General features: G+C 56.5%; 1 protein-coding gene across 3 annotated transcripts in view; it reads left to right on the top strand.

The window, feature by feature from the left end:
- ZFYVE28 (zinc finger FYVE-type containing 28) overlaps positions 1–15232 on the top strand; it is a 113373-nt gene that overhangs the window by 82166 nt on the left and 15975 nt on the right. Inside the window, exons 9-10 of one of the 3 annotated variants that reach the window (XR_012331815.1) lie at positions 1176–1280; positions 1391–2969. The exons of the other annotated variants lie outside the window; for them this stretch is intronic. The gene's annotated coding sequence lies outside the window, so the exon portion shown is untranslated. The remainder of the gene's footprint in view (positions 1–1175; positions 1281–1390; positions 2970–15232) is intronic. 3 annotated transcript variants of the gene reach the window in all.

The following is a 15232-nucleotide window of genomic DNA, read 5'->3' as shown; positions in this document are numbered from 1 at the left end:
AGGTTTTTGTGTGGTTGTGAGTTTCCGTTCTTTGGGTGTCTCTAGGAGAGAATTAGTGCTTCACACGGAGCCTCTACGTGCTGAGGAGCTGTCACCGGCAGTTCTCATTCCCTGGTCACGTGCGAGGCTCCTGTTTCTCCACATCCTCACAAATACTTGTCATCGTCTGAGATTTTTTTAACAGTTCTTTTGATCTCCAGGCGTATCCCACTAGAATACACAGCTGAGTGGCTGCTTCACCTCACTTGAAATCATTCTGTGTCTGAGGTCGTGCCCAAGTCTTACCCACAGCAGGTTAATTTGCTCCATTTAGCATGGGCTGTATAGAGATTTCCATTTGCATTTAATTTAGCTTTATGATTATGTGAAAAATTTGCATGGTTCCCGGCCAGATCTACAAAATAAGATGTATCTAGAGAAATCTCTTTCTACCTTATTCTCCTTCTCTGCTAAAGTTACAGTTTTCCAATTTTTTATAATTTATCCTTCAATTTAAAAAGTAGAAGCAAGGATGTACACACACACACGGGCACACACACGGGCACACACACACGGACGGACGGACACACACGGGCACACACACACGGACGGACGGGCACACACACGGACACACACACGGGCACATGTTTTCCGCTCCCATTCTTTGGCAGAGGACCTCGTCCTTCTCTGCCTTGCTTTCCTGACCTGCTAGCCTGAAGGCCTGTGGCCTGTCCATGACAGTTTCTAGAGGTGTCTCCACTGTCAGTTTCAGCCATGTGGGACCGCACTGTGTGGCTGGACCACCGTGTAGTCAGGCCCTGCCACCTGCCTCGTGGCTGTTTCCAGTCTTGCTCTTACAGACGGCGCTGTGATGAGCAGCTATTTTTTTTAAAATATTTATTTATTTATTTATTTGGCTGCGTCGGGTCTTAGTTGCGGGACGCGGCATCTTCCTTGCAGCACGCAGGATCTTTCGTTGCGGCGTGTGGGCTTCTCTCTAGTTGTGGCACGTGGGTCCAGAGCGTGCAGGCTCAGTAGTTGCAGCACGCGGGCTTAGTGGCCCCATGGTGTGTGGGATCTTAGCTCCCTGACCAGGGATCGAACCTGTACCCCCTGCATTTGAAGGTGGATTCTTAACCACTGGGCCACCAGGGAAGTCCCAATGAGCAGCTCTTTGTGATGAGGCCATTTTTTAGGTTCAAGCCCAACATCATAATGTCCAGCGGAATGAATTCTTGTCCACAACCTAAGGAGCGGCTTCCTCCCTCAGGGCCTCCAGCTCAGTGGCCCAGAGTTGATTGGTAAGGGGATCATTTTCCTACGAGGCTGGTATGAAGCCATCACAAATTCTTTGACCAGATACGTGGACTTTCCAGCTTTTGACCTGCCCCCCTTTTCTTGCTGTGTCCAGGTGACAGTCAGTGAACACTTATTCTGTCTGGAACCCCCTCCTGCTTTCCTGACGTGTCCCGCCGTGGACACTGCTTGTTCACGTCAGGCCGGCAGCTTCCCAGGCCTCCTCTGGCTTAGCACAACTGCAGAAGCTGAGCTGAGAAAAGGAAACAGCCCCCGTGGAGGCCTCGGGAGACGCTCCCATCTCCCAGGGAAGCATTTCCACAAGGTGCAGAGGGTCTGAGGGTGGCCAGGGGATCAGGGCAGCCAGGCCTTTGGGCCAGGACCGTGGACAGCGGCGCCCGGGGCCCAGCACCGCGCCAGGAGCAGCTGAGAATCAGGTCAGCAGGTGGCGCCCGTGCCTTCCGCGGGCAGCGCAGACATGGGGAGCGTCATCCCTTCGCGTCGCACGTGGGTTCCTGGGTGGCTGAGCAGGGTGCGGGGGAGGCGGCCCAACCTTGCAGAGCGTGATCTAACACGAATGGAGGGGCAAAAGCAGCCTGTTGAAACAGACAGACACAGAAGACCAGCCTCACACAGGCAGCAAGTTCACCAGAACTCCGACGGCGAGATCCCGGGCGTTGGCTGGCGTTAGTATCATCTGTGCACAGCCTCCCATGAACACAGCCAGGCTTGTGTCGGGTGCAGGTGACCCCCCGCCCCTGGCAGACGGAGAGACGGACCCCGGAGAGGCTGGCACCCGCCGTGGCTCGAAGTGCCTAGAGGGGCTGGCATCACCCTTGACCTGCCTGAGCGAGAGCCCGTCTGTCTGGTGACGTGCTTGGTCATCACTCGGCCGTGACGAGCCAACATCCTGAGCTGACCATGAGGCTGTCTGTCCAGCAGGTCCCCCTGTGGCCCCTGCCATGCGCAGGAGTAGGAGTGACCGCGTGTGTGGCCCCGTGCGTGAGTCAGACGGGTGCAGCCTCAGACCTCTGTGCCACCTTTGAGTCGGGTGCCATGAAGGGGACGCACCAAGCCGCGACCACGAGTCTGCTTTTGGGGCCATGTTCCCCGAGGACGCCTGGAGTGTCACCTCCCACACAAGCAGCGCACAGCCTCCAGGTGGAAGGACGGGGCTGCCGGGGTACGGCGCAGGCTGGAGGTGGGTCCTGGAGCAAGGGCCCGGGCGGGAAGAGCCCTGCACGTTCCCCCAGGCCCTGTCTTCAGCCGCACGCAGGCCGGTTCCAGCCGTGCTGTTGCCCGGGGTAGGGGACGTCGCCCCAGCACAGTCGTGGGCAGAATGTTTCAGAACCCAGTGTCCTTCAGATCTTTTCTTTCTTACCTTTTCCGTGCTTGAAGATTAACCTTTTTTGGGGAAAACTTAGCATTTTTAAAAGCTTCCTGTTTTTTGCCTAGACTCACCTCATCAGTCAGAACTGTCCACACTCTTGAGGCTGGCAGGAGCGCTCACTTGTCTAGAGGACGGAAACTCGCCCCCTCTTGGGTCTTTTACTAAAGTGAGTTTCCAACCTTCTTGAAAAAATAATACTGACTCTTGCTTTTTTCTAATTACAATTGTGGTCCCCACTCATTGTAGAAACTTATGAAAACATAAAGAAGAGTAAAAGAAGGAAATAAAAACCATTCCAAATCTGGTGAGCAGCTTTGTTATTTTTTTCACTTTTATTATTTTTTTCACTGAATATTATTTAATGATCATTTATCTGCAAAATTCATTAAAACACAGTATTCGTAGGACTTAACGCTAACTTGCTGTACGTTTTCCCATTTCCGTATTTTGTCGATTAGCCTTGTGGTCCCTCTCCTTACGGTTTTGTGTCTGTCTCTGGGAATCCACCCTTAGGAGTAGAGTCGCCCCAACAAAGGCATGACCCTTGCCGTCACACTCCCTTCCTCAGCAGTAAACCGCCCCCCCACCCCCCACACCCACACACCCCCCACACCCCCACACCCACACCCACACCACACCCCACACCCCCACACCCCACACACACACCCCACACACACACCACACACCCCCCCCACACCCCCCACCCCACACCACCACCCACCCCCCCCCCCCCCCCCCCCCACACCATACCCCCACACCACACCCACACCCCCCCCCACCCCCACCCCCACCCCCCACCCCCCCACCCCCGCCCCCCCCCCCCCCCGGCAGCACCGTCAGCACTGACTCACCTGGGAAGTAAGGTGGAGTTCCCTGCTTTGCTTTGTGTTTCTCTGGTGATGGTGTCCCTGCCTGTCTCTTGCCTGTTTTCCAGTTGGGTTTTCGTGTCTTTCTTGCTGCCTTGGCAATGTTCCTTCTGCCTGGTGTCTGTTGCAGGTCGCTTTCCCCAGGTTGTTATTTGCCCTTTGGTCTCATTTGTTGGCGTGTCTTCAGTTATTGTTATTTGCCCTTTGGTCTCCTTTGTTGGCGTGTCTTCAGTTATGTTCTGTGTAATCAAATTCATGAGCATTCTAGAGACTCGGGTCCTCTGCCTCTCTTTCCCTCCAGTGGGTCTGCGGTGCCGGGGGACATTCCGCTCACTGCCTCCTGGTGTCCCAGGGTCTCCTTCTTTGCCGTTAACTCTGCTCTGCCCTGGTGCGTAGTGAGAGGCCCGGGCCGGCTTGCCTTCTGAGGCTGTCTCCGGCCACTGGAGGGGGCCAGGGGGCCGGGTCCGCGGGCCATCGTGACGCATGGGCAGGCCCACCCCGGGCCCTGGCTCAGGGCTCAGGAACCGTCACCGCTTGTGCCCGTGGTGAGCTCGGCCTGCTCTGTGTTACTCAGCTCCGCGGCTGGCGGTGCCTTTGCCTCCCCACTCGGTGGGCCTCCCTGGCTGTCGTTCTGGTTAGAATGAAAGGAACCTGGAAGGGCACAGGCCTCTGAGCTTCTGCCCTTAAACTGGCGACCTGTGCCCCGACCACGCGCTCCTTCCTTGCTGAGCGTGGTGGTAATGGCAAAGGGTGGACCTTGGGGACATCTCCTCGAGGGGCCTTTCCGACGCGCGGTGCTTCCTCGCCTGCCTGGGGGGTGGCAGTGGAGCGTGTGTTCCTACGGCGCGAACGCAGCGGGAGGGGGTCCAGGGGAGGAAGGGCGCCCGTGGGCTGGCGGCGACTTGAGGAGGGCCAAGGGCCTCTTGCTAGCGCGTGCCTCCGTTCCTTGTGGCTCCTCCGCGTCTCCCCCACCCTGGCCCTTACTCACCACTGCTGTTCGGGGCTGGGACTTGCCTCAGCCTTCGCCGCTACCAGTCCTGAGCCGCCTCGCTGCCCCATCACCGGTCTCACTGCTTCCTGGCCTCACCTCCGCTTTCTCACTCCCCACGGGTGGGGTGGCAGCTGGACAGGGTGGTCGCAGACGTTGCAGCGTCGCTTAGTCCTGGGCCGACAGCTCTGTGCTTCGCCGACTTTGCTCTTTTTCCGCCTGGCTCCGACTCCGGTGGACGCCCCGCCTTCCTGCTAGCCGCGGCCCTCCGGTGCTTCCACGCAGGCTCCACTGTGCTTTGCCGGGGTGGGGACCCCAGGGACCTGGGGATACCCTGGGTCCAGCCCTGAGCAGCTGGGGCTACAGAGAGGAGGCCACATCCTCTGTTCCTTGGAGCAGGGCTCCGGCCCCCCAAGGCCACTGCCTGCTTCCCTGTACGGAGGGGCTGCTGGGATCCTCCTGGGTCCCTCCAGGCTGCACCACGAGTGCCTGTGGGCCTCAGCCCGGCCTTGCCGCCCAGCCAGGGGGAGGCCGGATGCACTGGCACGGCTGAGCTTCCTCGAGCAGCATGTGGTGAGCGAGTCTCTGTCACTGGGAAACGTTCCCAGAGGCCCAGGGCTGCACTTCTGACCTGCTCTGTCCGCACTTCGCTGAATCGACTTTCCCTCCAGCAGATGGAGTCAGGGGCCGGTCAGCCCCTGCCCTGTCCCAGGGCCGGTGCTGTCCACCAGCCTCCATGGCCTGGAAGGATGTGCATCCTTTTCCAGTGTACGATCAACACCCACAATCTCTGGTGCTGGCCGTCAGGACTGTGTGGGGTGTCCTGGGGCGCGCGTCCTGAGCTGGCACCCCCAAGGGAAACGGGGTGTGAACCAAGGCATGGGAGTGACAGGGACAGAGCACTGCCTGGACTGACTGACTGCTCAGTGAGCCGAGACTCAGGACTGCCCCGCTGCTGGGGGCCGCTGGGGGCTCGGCAGGGGACCACCTCCGGGATGCGGGGACAGGGTGGGGCTGGATCTAACCCTAACCCCTTCCTGGTGGCTGTGTGACCCTGGGCACCAGCTCCTGCCCCACCCCCGCCCCCACCCGGTGTCGGGGTGGACACGTCGCGGCTGTGTCGCCAGAGCCTCTCTGGGGCCGGGCAGTGGGCGCAAGCCGTTGTCCCCGTGGCAGGTGTCCCGGCTGCCACGCGGAGCCCCGGGGTCTCCCACCCACCTCCTACCCCAGGAAGGAAAAACGAGAATGACTGAGCGGTTTAAAAATAGAGGAGAACTTGGAATTAATGAGACGCTTGAAAAACAGATTAGGCCTAATGACTGTCATCAGATGATGGGGCTCCCGCGGGGTGAGAGAGAAGCCAGGCTGAGTACCGGCTTGGGGTCAGAGGGCAGGGCTGGGTCTGGGGGTCCTGGGAGGGGTGCTGCCCTCCTCCTAGATGGGCCTCCCCAGCATCTGGAGTCTTTCTAACTAACTCACAGCTGGGTGTTGAGCTGCTGTGTTCTGGGCCGGGAGGACGGCTTGGCCGGGGCAGCAGCCACTGTTTTGGGCAGGAGAGGCAGGTGCAGGGGCGCTGAGCCCAGCACCCAGGACAGCTCCTGGCCCGGCTGCCCCCCAGCGTACCCGCCCCACTTCACGATCCCACCCAGTGCCGGCCTTCAAGGCCCCTGGTCCCGGAGAAGATAAACTTGACTCCTAAGACGCAGAGTGCCGGCTGGGTGCAGGCGGCTCCTTCAGCGAGCACCTGCCCTGGCAGTGACTTCACTGAGACCTGAATAGAGGGGCCCAGGTGCCAGAGGAGCAGAGGGGGCAAGAGGAGGTAGGGGTGGGGAACCCCAGAGAGCTCTGGAGGGCAGCAGGGCAGGTGATGTTTTTCTGGGAGGAAGGTCCGGCATCCGAGGCGGTAGCATGTAAGCACGGTGAGAACACAGTCTGGTATTTTAAAGTTGTTTTAAACAGCTTTATGGAAATATAACTGTCGTACGATGAACTGCAGCGTATGAGAGTTCCGGTTCCTCCACAGCCTTGCCAGCCCTCAGCATGGTCAGGCTTCGTACCTTTAGCTGTTCCAGTGGTGTGAGTAGTGTCTCATTGCAGTTTTCATGTGCATTTCCTTAAGGACTCGTGACATTGAGCACCTTTTCATGTGTTCACCTGCCATCGGCCTATACTCGTTGGTGAAGTGTCTATTCAGACCTTTTGCTGTTTCTTTTCATTGTGTTGTGTCCTGATTGAGTTTTGAGAGTTCTTTATTTATACTGTATACAAGTCCTTCATCAGATATATAATTTGCGGATCATTTCTCCCAGTCTATGGCTTGTCTTTTCATTCTAAGAGTATCTTTTGAAGAGGAAAATTTCTTAATTTTGAGGAAGTCCAATGTATCCATTTTTCTTTCATGGATTGTGATTCTGAAGTCATATCTAAGGGTTATTTTCATAACCTAACGTCACAAAGATTTTTCTTCTGTTTCTTCTAAAAGTTTTATACTTTTAGGTCTATGATCCATTATGAGTTAATTTTGTATATGGTGTGAGGTATGGATCAAAGTTTTATTTTGTTTTTGCATAAGGATAGCCAATTATTCCAGTATCATTTGTTGAAGACTACCCTTTCTCCACTGAATTGCCTTTGCACCTTGGTCAAAAATCAGTTGACCATATATTTCTGGATTTTCTAGTCTGTTCCATTGATCTGTTTGTCTATATGGACACCAACATCACACTGTCTTGATTATGGTAGCTTTAAAATGAGCCTTAAAGTCAGGTAGCATAAATCTACAACTTAGTTCCGTTTTTTCAAAGTTGTTTTGGCTCTTCTGGGTCCTTTGTATTTCACATGAATTTTAGAACCAGGTTGTCAATTTCTACCAAAAAAATAAAAAATAAACAAGCCTGCTAGGACTTTGCTTGGAATTGTGTTTAATCTATAGATCAACTAGGGGAAAATTAACACTTTAGTAATACTGAATCTTCAAATTCATGAACACAGTATATTTCTCCATTTATTTAGGTCTTTAATTTCTCTCAGCAAAGTTTTATAGTTTGTGTCGTTGAGGTCTTGCACATCTTTTGCCAGATTTATCCCTAAGTATTTTATATTTTTGATGCTGTTGTAAATGGTATTGCTTTATAATTTCAGTTTCCAGTTGTTCATTGCTTATATAGAGATACTTGATTCTTGTATATTGATCTTATCTCCTGCAACCTTGCTAAACTCACTTTATTAGATATGGTAGTTTTTATGAAGATTTCATCAGATTTTCTACACAGATGTTGTCACCTGTGAATAAAGCCAGTTTTATGTCTCCTTTCTAATCAGATGTCTTTTACTTCTTCTTGCATTTGCACTGGGGAGGACCTCCAAGCACAACGTTGAACAGAAGAGTTGACACAGGACATGTTTGCCCTGTTCCTGTTCTCAGAGGGAAGGCATTCAGTATCTACCATTAAGTGTGATGTTGGCTGTAGGATGTTCACAGATGCCCTTTTTCAGGTTCAGGAAGTTCTTCTATTCCCGGTTTGCTGGACTTTTCTCAAGTACCTTTTCTGCGTCTTTTGGCATTGTCGTATAGTTTTAATTTTTTGTCTGTTAATGTGATAAATTACATTGACTGATACTCAGATGTTAAGCCATTGCATTCCTGGGATGAACCTTACTTGGTCACTAGGTATTATCCTTTTCATGTATTGTTGGCTTCAATGTGCTAAAATTTTGTTAAGGACTTTGCATCTGATTGTGAGGAATGTTGGGCAGTACTTTTCTTTCTTTGTAATGTCCTTTTAAGGTTTGGGTATCAGAGTAATGCTGAGATCCTCAAATGAGTTGGGGAACATTCCCGCTTATTCAATTTTCCAGAAGATTTTTTGTATAAGTGGTATTATTTCTGACTTAAATATTAGTTAGAATTCATCAGTGAAGCCATCTGGGCCTGGAGTTTTCTTTATGGAAAGGTTTTTAGCTACAAGTTCAATTTCTTTACTAGATGTAGGTGGTGGGTGTCAGCAGCTGCTTTGGGGCCCTGCCCAGCTCTGCTATACCCCCCACCCCCTTGAGCCCTGGCAACACTGTAACCTCATGAGTGAACAAAGCTGGAAGAGGCAGATGTGCCAGGGACTGGTGGACGCGTAGGACCTGCCAGGGCAGCTGTGGGATCCATGGAGGGGTCGCCATAGCAACACAGGAGGCTACCTGCTGGGGCTGCCACCCTCCCTCACACGGCACCATTGCATCAGGCCCTCCCCAGCTCTGGAGGAGGAGCTGCCCCTTGTTTCACAGACCCACCTCTGGGGGGGGGGTGTGGCCGGCGGATGAGATGGACCTGGGAGCCGCTGGCTCTCCCTGCCTCTGGACTCCAGGGGGACCAGCCTGGGTGGCCTTCCTCCTCTGAGCACAGCCTGTGGCCTGTGACGGGGGAAGTGGCTCTGACGGAGCCCAGGTCCACCCTGCTGGCTGAGGCCATGCCATCAGTCAGTTGCCAGGCCAGGATGGCTCAGTGAAGACAGCAGGCATCAGGCAGCGTGTCTGCTGTCTGTCCTCCCTGTCTGGCGAAGCCGCAGGTTCCCAGAACTCCTGCAGCCCCTCAGGGCTCTGCAGAGTGTCCCTGGTGACGAGGGGTTGGCTGCGGCTCCCTGGCTGTTCCCCACAAGTGTCGCAGGGAACGTTCCTTCTGGATCACCATAGTGATGACCAGAGACTCCAGGTGGTCACAGTGGGACGTGTGCCCACAGACCAGCCTGGGGCAGACCTCGGGCACTCCTGGACTGGGCCCTGCTTGATGCCCAGCTCCTGCATGACCTTCTGGGGCTGGCCTCTTGGACCACGGTGGTGGTGGGAGCCTGTGGCCCTGAGGCCACTCCCCCACCCCCAGCCTCACAGCTGGCACCCCTGGCCCTTTGCAGAGGCTGTGATTAGCCCCGTGTTACAGACCCAGGGCCACACAGCACGAGGCAGACTCGCGCACCCACCGTCCCACCCCCACTGTGAGTCCTTCTCCAGAGGACCGTGGGTGGTGGTTACTGTTTTCCCATTTTACAGACAAGTAAACTGAGGTTCTAGGAGGTTACATTCTCTTGCCTAGACAGCAGGGGAGTGATGCCCGAAGGCCCTCAGCCTGAGCTGTCTGACCTCTCCTAACTTCCCAGCCCCACCCTGGAAGCCCTCCCCACGGCAGGGCCTCCCCTCCGTGCCACCAGCCCAGGGCCCATCGAGGGCAGGTGCACCCAGCTAGGGCCTCATGTGCCCCCACCCCCAACCCCGTAGCAGGTGCTCACCTGACTTCACAGACAGGGGCCTAACCTCCTTAGAGCCAGGCCCTCTTCCCGGCTCCCGGTTGGTTTTCCTGGGCGCTGGCCCTGGGGCCGGGATGGGGGCAGAAGCCCTTGCCCCTGGGGAGGGAGGCTGGTACTTCTCAGATGCTGTGATCAGCAGCTCTGTGGGGAAGTGGGCCCTGAGGCCAGAATCTGCGAGAAATGCCCCAGCCGGGTACAGGCAGGGCTACGGGGCGTGTGTGCAGTGGACAAGCAGTGCGCCAGGAAGGTGGTGGGGAGGCGGGGAGGCGGGGAGCCGTGAGGGTTCCGGTTCTGCAGGGGTAGCAGGCAGCAGAACCAGGTCGGAACTTACAGGTGGCAGGCGCCGGGTGGGGCTGCCCAAGGCTGGGGAGGCGGAGTCCTCGGGCACTATGGGCCCCGCGTGCGGCCCCCGGCCGGGGTCTTCATGGACTTATAGACGGTAGAGTCACGCCTCTTGCCAGGCCGTGCTTCCTCCCCCAGGAAGCCCTCCCTGCTGCCTGGTGACTGTCCCCATCTGGCATAGGCACCGGTGGGATTCTGATGACACGATACTTGCTTCTGTCTCCCCAGATGGGAGCCCTGATGGGCCTGGGCAGGGCAGGAGCCTGTGGGCTCAGACAGAGGTGGGCAGGAGACAGTCTGGAGAGCACAAAGGATGCTTGTTCCCTCCAACCGGCTCATCTCACGGGACATCAGTGGTCGTGCTGCTTAACTAGAGGAAACGGGAAATGAGCTGGTTTTCAGTGTCTTGTTTACATTTAGTATTTGGAACCAAACTGCAGTCTTTGCTGTCCTTCAGTGATCTCCCTGGGGGCCCTCAGAGGTCCTGCTGACCTCGTGGAATGGGAACAGCAGCCGTGAGGGCCCCAGGGAGGGGAGGCAGGGGGGTGGACTGCACCCCGAGCGCCGCGGGATCCCACAGTGCGGATCTGTGTGTGACGGTGCCTTGTTAAAACCCTGTGTTGTTGTTTTGGCTGTGGACTCAATGCTCTATTTCCTTAATCTCCAGTCTTGTGGGAATCCAGTGGGAAAGTACTGCAGCTTCCGGAGCATTTGTCTTAGGCCAGGCACGTCCGCTTTCAACGCACTGTCCCTAGTCCTTGCCACGTGGGTGTAATTATTCCCATTTTATAGAAGAAAATGATGAGGCCCGAAACCATCCCTCGAGGGACAGCGTGTGAATGAGACCCCGGTGGGCACGAGTGCGGCACGTGGAGACCGCTGCTGTTCCCGTGGTCACGGGAGCCTGAGCGTGTGTGCTCTCATGTCACACTCGTCCCCACACCCACACGTGCCCCGACGGCTGTGCAGGCCTCCACCCTTAGGGGCCTGCCCACTCTCTCTCTGTGTGCATGTCGCTGTCCTGGCCCCCACCCCGTGGCCACAGGGACTGACCAGTGAGGGCCAGGCTCCTTCCCTGGGCCTCCCAGGGGGCTGGTGGGGGACCCCAGTGGTGCAGGCCCCTGGCTGCCCTGCCCTCCCCAGGACAGATGGCGCTGGCCCGCGGGGAGGAGATGGCTGAGGGCACAGCTCTGCTCAGTAAGTGGATGGTCCAGCCTGACAAGCTACAATGTTTTCCCATAATGACGGTCTCTCTTTAGCATGTAACACACCTGGGATTTCATTTAAAGTCCTTTTTGGTACTTTCCCTAGCGGTCCAGTGGTTAAGACTCCGCACTTCCATGGCAGGGGGCGCAGGTTCGATCCCTGGTCAGGGAACTAAGATCCCGCAAGCCACACAGAGTGGGCAGCCCCCCGCCAGAAAAAACCTTTTCACTTTTAAAACATGACAGGATTCATTTTTAAAGGGATGCACAGATAATATGCAAATAAATTATATCTTCTAAAAATATGAGCTCTAGCGCAACGTGTTCTAGAAATGGGTTTGAGAACCACCGTAGAACCAGGTCTGGTCACAGGTAGGCAGGACTGGAATATGTGAACTCGAGGTTGCAGCCGGTCCTCAAATGAGATGGAAGTCAGGGCTTGTCTGGGCAGAATACGTGTCGGGTCGCTCATAGCGGGGGTGAGCCCTCGGGGTTGTCCTCGTGAGCCCTGTGGTCTCTGCTCGGAACTTTGGGGAAGATGCAGCTGTGATCTTCTGGGCGGCTGTCATCACGGGTCTGAGCGGCCCCCACCCCCTTGCTAGTTCGGGGCCCACCGGCTGAGGGGAGACCCAGGCGGGGAAGGGCCGTCTCACTCCCAGAGAACCCTGAAGGTGCCCCGTCTGTGACTTACGTCGGCGTGCCCGCTTCTTTGGACACTTCCGTCACTCGGGCCCGCTCGCTGTGGCCTCACGCTGCCCCACCAGCGCTCGGGCACCGGGGCGTCCGCCATGCGCCCGCCTTCAGACGTGGTCGCCCTTGTTCTCACTGCGCCCACCCGCGATGATTTTACTGCCCGTTCTGGGCCTGAGCAGCAGGGTCTGGGCCACGTCACCCCCTGGGTCGCCCGGCGGGTGAGAGATGGACTCGGGACTGGACCACAGCCTCCCCTCTGGACTGGTGTCCTGTGGTCCCATACGGGGCACTACAGACTGGGCAGCTTCAACAGCAGAGATGTATAGTCCCACAGTCCTGGGGCCCAGAGGTCGAGCTGCGGGCTGGGCTGCAGCCCTGCTGGAAGCTCTAGGGGATGGTCCTTCGTCACCTCTTCCGGCTCCTGGCGTCTCCGGCGGCTCCTGGGCTCGTGGCTGCGTCACCCCAGTCTCTTCGTCCTCCTCACGCAGCAGTCTCCCTGATTCTGTCTTCTCCCCTTTCCCTTGTCAGGACGCTTGTCATTGGGTTTAGGGCCACCCAGATAATTCGGGATGATCTCATGTCAGGATCCTTAATTTACTTACATCTGCAAAGGCCTTTTTTCCAAATAAGGTCACGGTCACAGGTCGTGGGGATTGGATGTGGACATATCTTTTGGGGGGAGGGGGGGCCCTCGCGAGGAGTCGTTCCGTCAGACACATTTTCTGGTTGCAGCAGGAGAGGAAGAGGACGCAGAGACAGGAACCTCCAAAGCTGTGAGGTTTCAGGAGGCCCTGCGGGTTGATTTTTTCCTGAATCCGTTTAGCACTCGATCCCAGGAGAAAGCCTTTATTCCCACAGACAGCCCGCACCTAGTCTTCCTCTGTGTCTAATGAATTTGTGCCGTGTGTTCAGTGGACACAGATTGGGAGGCTCGCGGGGCGGGGGGTGGAATGTCTTTGATGCTGGGCGCAGAGCGGTGAACAGACAGACGGAAGTCGCTGCGTGGCCGGCCTCGCGTTCTCCGCAGTGAGACTGCTAGTCGGCACACGCGTGCTGCGTCAGGGGGACAAGCACCCCAGGAGCAGTAACGCAGGGTGGGGGAAGGAAATGGAGGTTCTGTTGATGGCCAAGGAAAGCGTCTCTGTTAGAGGGTGCTGGGATGGATACCAAAAGAATGGGGGCCTCTGGGGGTGTCCAGACAAATGCATTCTGGGCCTAGTAATGTCCGTGCCCTATGGCCGTAGCGTGCTTGTCTTGTCTGTGACAGCAAGGGGCACGGCTGGGAGGCGCCTACAAGCATAGAGTGGGAGAGGAGGTTGACAGAAAGGGGTCCAGAGCACGCCGGGCCCCTCGAGCCTCAGGAAGGCTTTCTGGCTTTTACTCCAAGTGACCTGGGAAGCAGGGAGTGAGACGTGTCTGCAGAGGAGGGATATGGTCTGAACTGTGGTTGAGAAGGTTTTCTATCCGGGGCCTGCGGGTCTTGGTAGAAGCTGCAGTTCCTGTGGCAGCCCCTGACAGGGTCAGGGGAGTTGTGCCTGGCGGGTTCTGGGTGCTGGGCTCCCCGCCAGGGGCCGCCCTGTGTGCACACCGCACTGGGAGGGGCTCTGTAGCAGCCCTGAGGCCTGGCCTCTGAACAGCTCCCCACTCTGGCATTCAGTCCAGGTCTGTGGTCAGAAGCAAAGCCCCAGGCTGCCTGGGCCTTCCCCACCCTCAGGCCCTGCTCAGAAGTGAACACGCCCACAACCCCCAGAGTCCCCAGGCTGCCTGGACCCCCAGCAGCCCTCATCAGCCTCCTGCCTCGGCGGGGGTGGGGACAGGCCCCGGCAGATGGTGTCGCGTGTGGAGACCGGGCGTCTCCCTGTAGGTGTGAGCGCCCCTCTGTGTTTAGCTTGCGTGGTGGCCACTAGAGTCCTGTGCCTGCCGTTGGTCAGCAGTGGGGGTGGCTCTGAGACCAGCCCCTGTCCCCCAGCACCAGCCTGCAGTGCGCTGAGAGGGTGTCTGTCCCTGGGCAGTGTATGTGGCTGCGCCTGCCATGGGGGACCCCTCACTTACTGTCCACTTGCACAGGCTCCTGTGGAGCCTCAAGCTGAGCAAGAGCGTCAGGCACAGGTGCTGGGTGGCGGCCACACTTCCTCCTGCTGCTCCACAGGACCTGGGCTCTGGTGTGGCGACCTGCACAGACTCAGGTGAGCCCTGGGGATGCCCCGAGCCTCCCAAGACAGGAGCTGTTACTGGACGTACCCGCCAGGTCAGTCTTCTCTGCACCAAAGCGGTTTCATTTTGCTTTCAGTCCTGACTCAGGGTGCTGGCCTCCACTTGGTCACTCAGTTACAACATCTGCCCAGTTGTATTAGTCAGCCATGCTGCGTAACAAATTACCGCACACTTAGTGGCTTCTGACAGCAGCCGTTCATCATCTCACAGTGTTGGTGGGACAGGTGTCTGGTGTGGCGAGATGGATTCTCGGCTCAGAGTCTCACTGGCCAGGCGTCGGCCAGGCTGCGTTCCCATCTAGAGCTGTTGGTGTTTCCGTTGGCCATCCCTTGGTGAGAAGAGACTGAAACAGCTCCTTTGGGTTGTTTCCTGGGTCGGCGCCAGCCCTCCCGGTCCCAGTCATTTCTTGTTCTCTTGTTCCCTCTGTGGACCTGAGCCGTGTGCTGTGGTCTCCTTGGCGAGAGGGGTTTATCCTTCCTCCCCCTCCCTCCCAGCCTGTGCTCACCCCAAGGGGTTGTTGCACTGGAGTAAGTTGTCTTCCTTCCAAACGCAGAGTCACTCATTAAAACGACTAGAAGACTTTGCAAGTGGCTGGAGAGTAGAGGAAGCAGGGAGATCTGGTCTGTTCGCAATAAATTAGCATAGTTGCTGCCCCAAAGATATTTGTGCTGACGCCCCCTGAGCAGCCTGGGCCTGTCAGCTTTGTGCCATCACGTTTGTGTTCTTTTGTAGGGTTGCTGTAACAAAGTACTACAAACTGCGGGGTCAACCATAAAAATGGATTGTCTCAGTTCTGGAGGCCAGAAGTCCTGGATCAGGGTGTCAGCAGGGTGGTTCCTTTTGAGACCATGAGGGAGGATCTGTCCAGGCCTCTGCCCTCTCACTTCTGATGGATACTGGCAATCCTTGGGGCCCCTTGGCTTGTAGATGCTAAGCTCTGATCTCTGCCTTTTCTTTACATGTCATTC

This window comes from Tursiops truncatus, chromosome 5 (genome assembly GCF_011762595.2).
Source record: "Tursiops truncatus isolate mTurTru1 chromosome 5, mTurTru1.mat.Y, whole genome shotgun sequence".
Classification (NCBI taxonomy): Eukaryota; Metazoa; Chordata; class Mammalia; order Artiodactyla; family Delphinidae; genus Tursiops; species Tursiops truncatus.
Note: the sequence above shows the minus strand (reverse complement) of the source record. Positions and strands in the feature narration are given on the sequence as shown.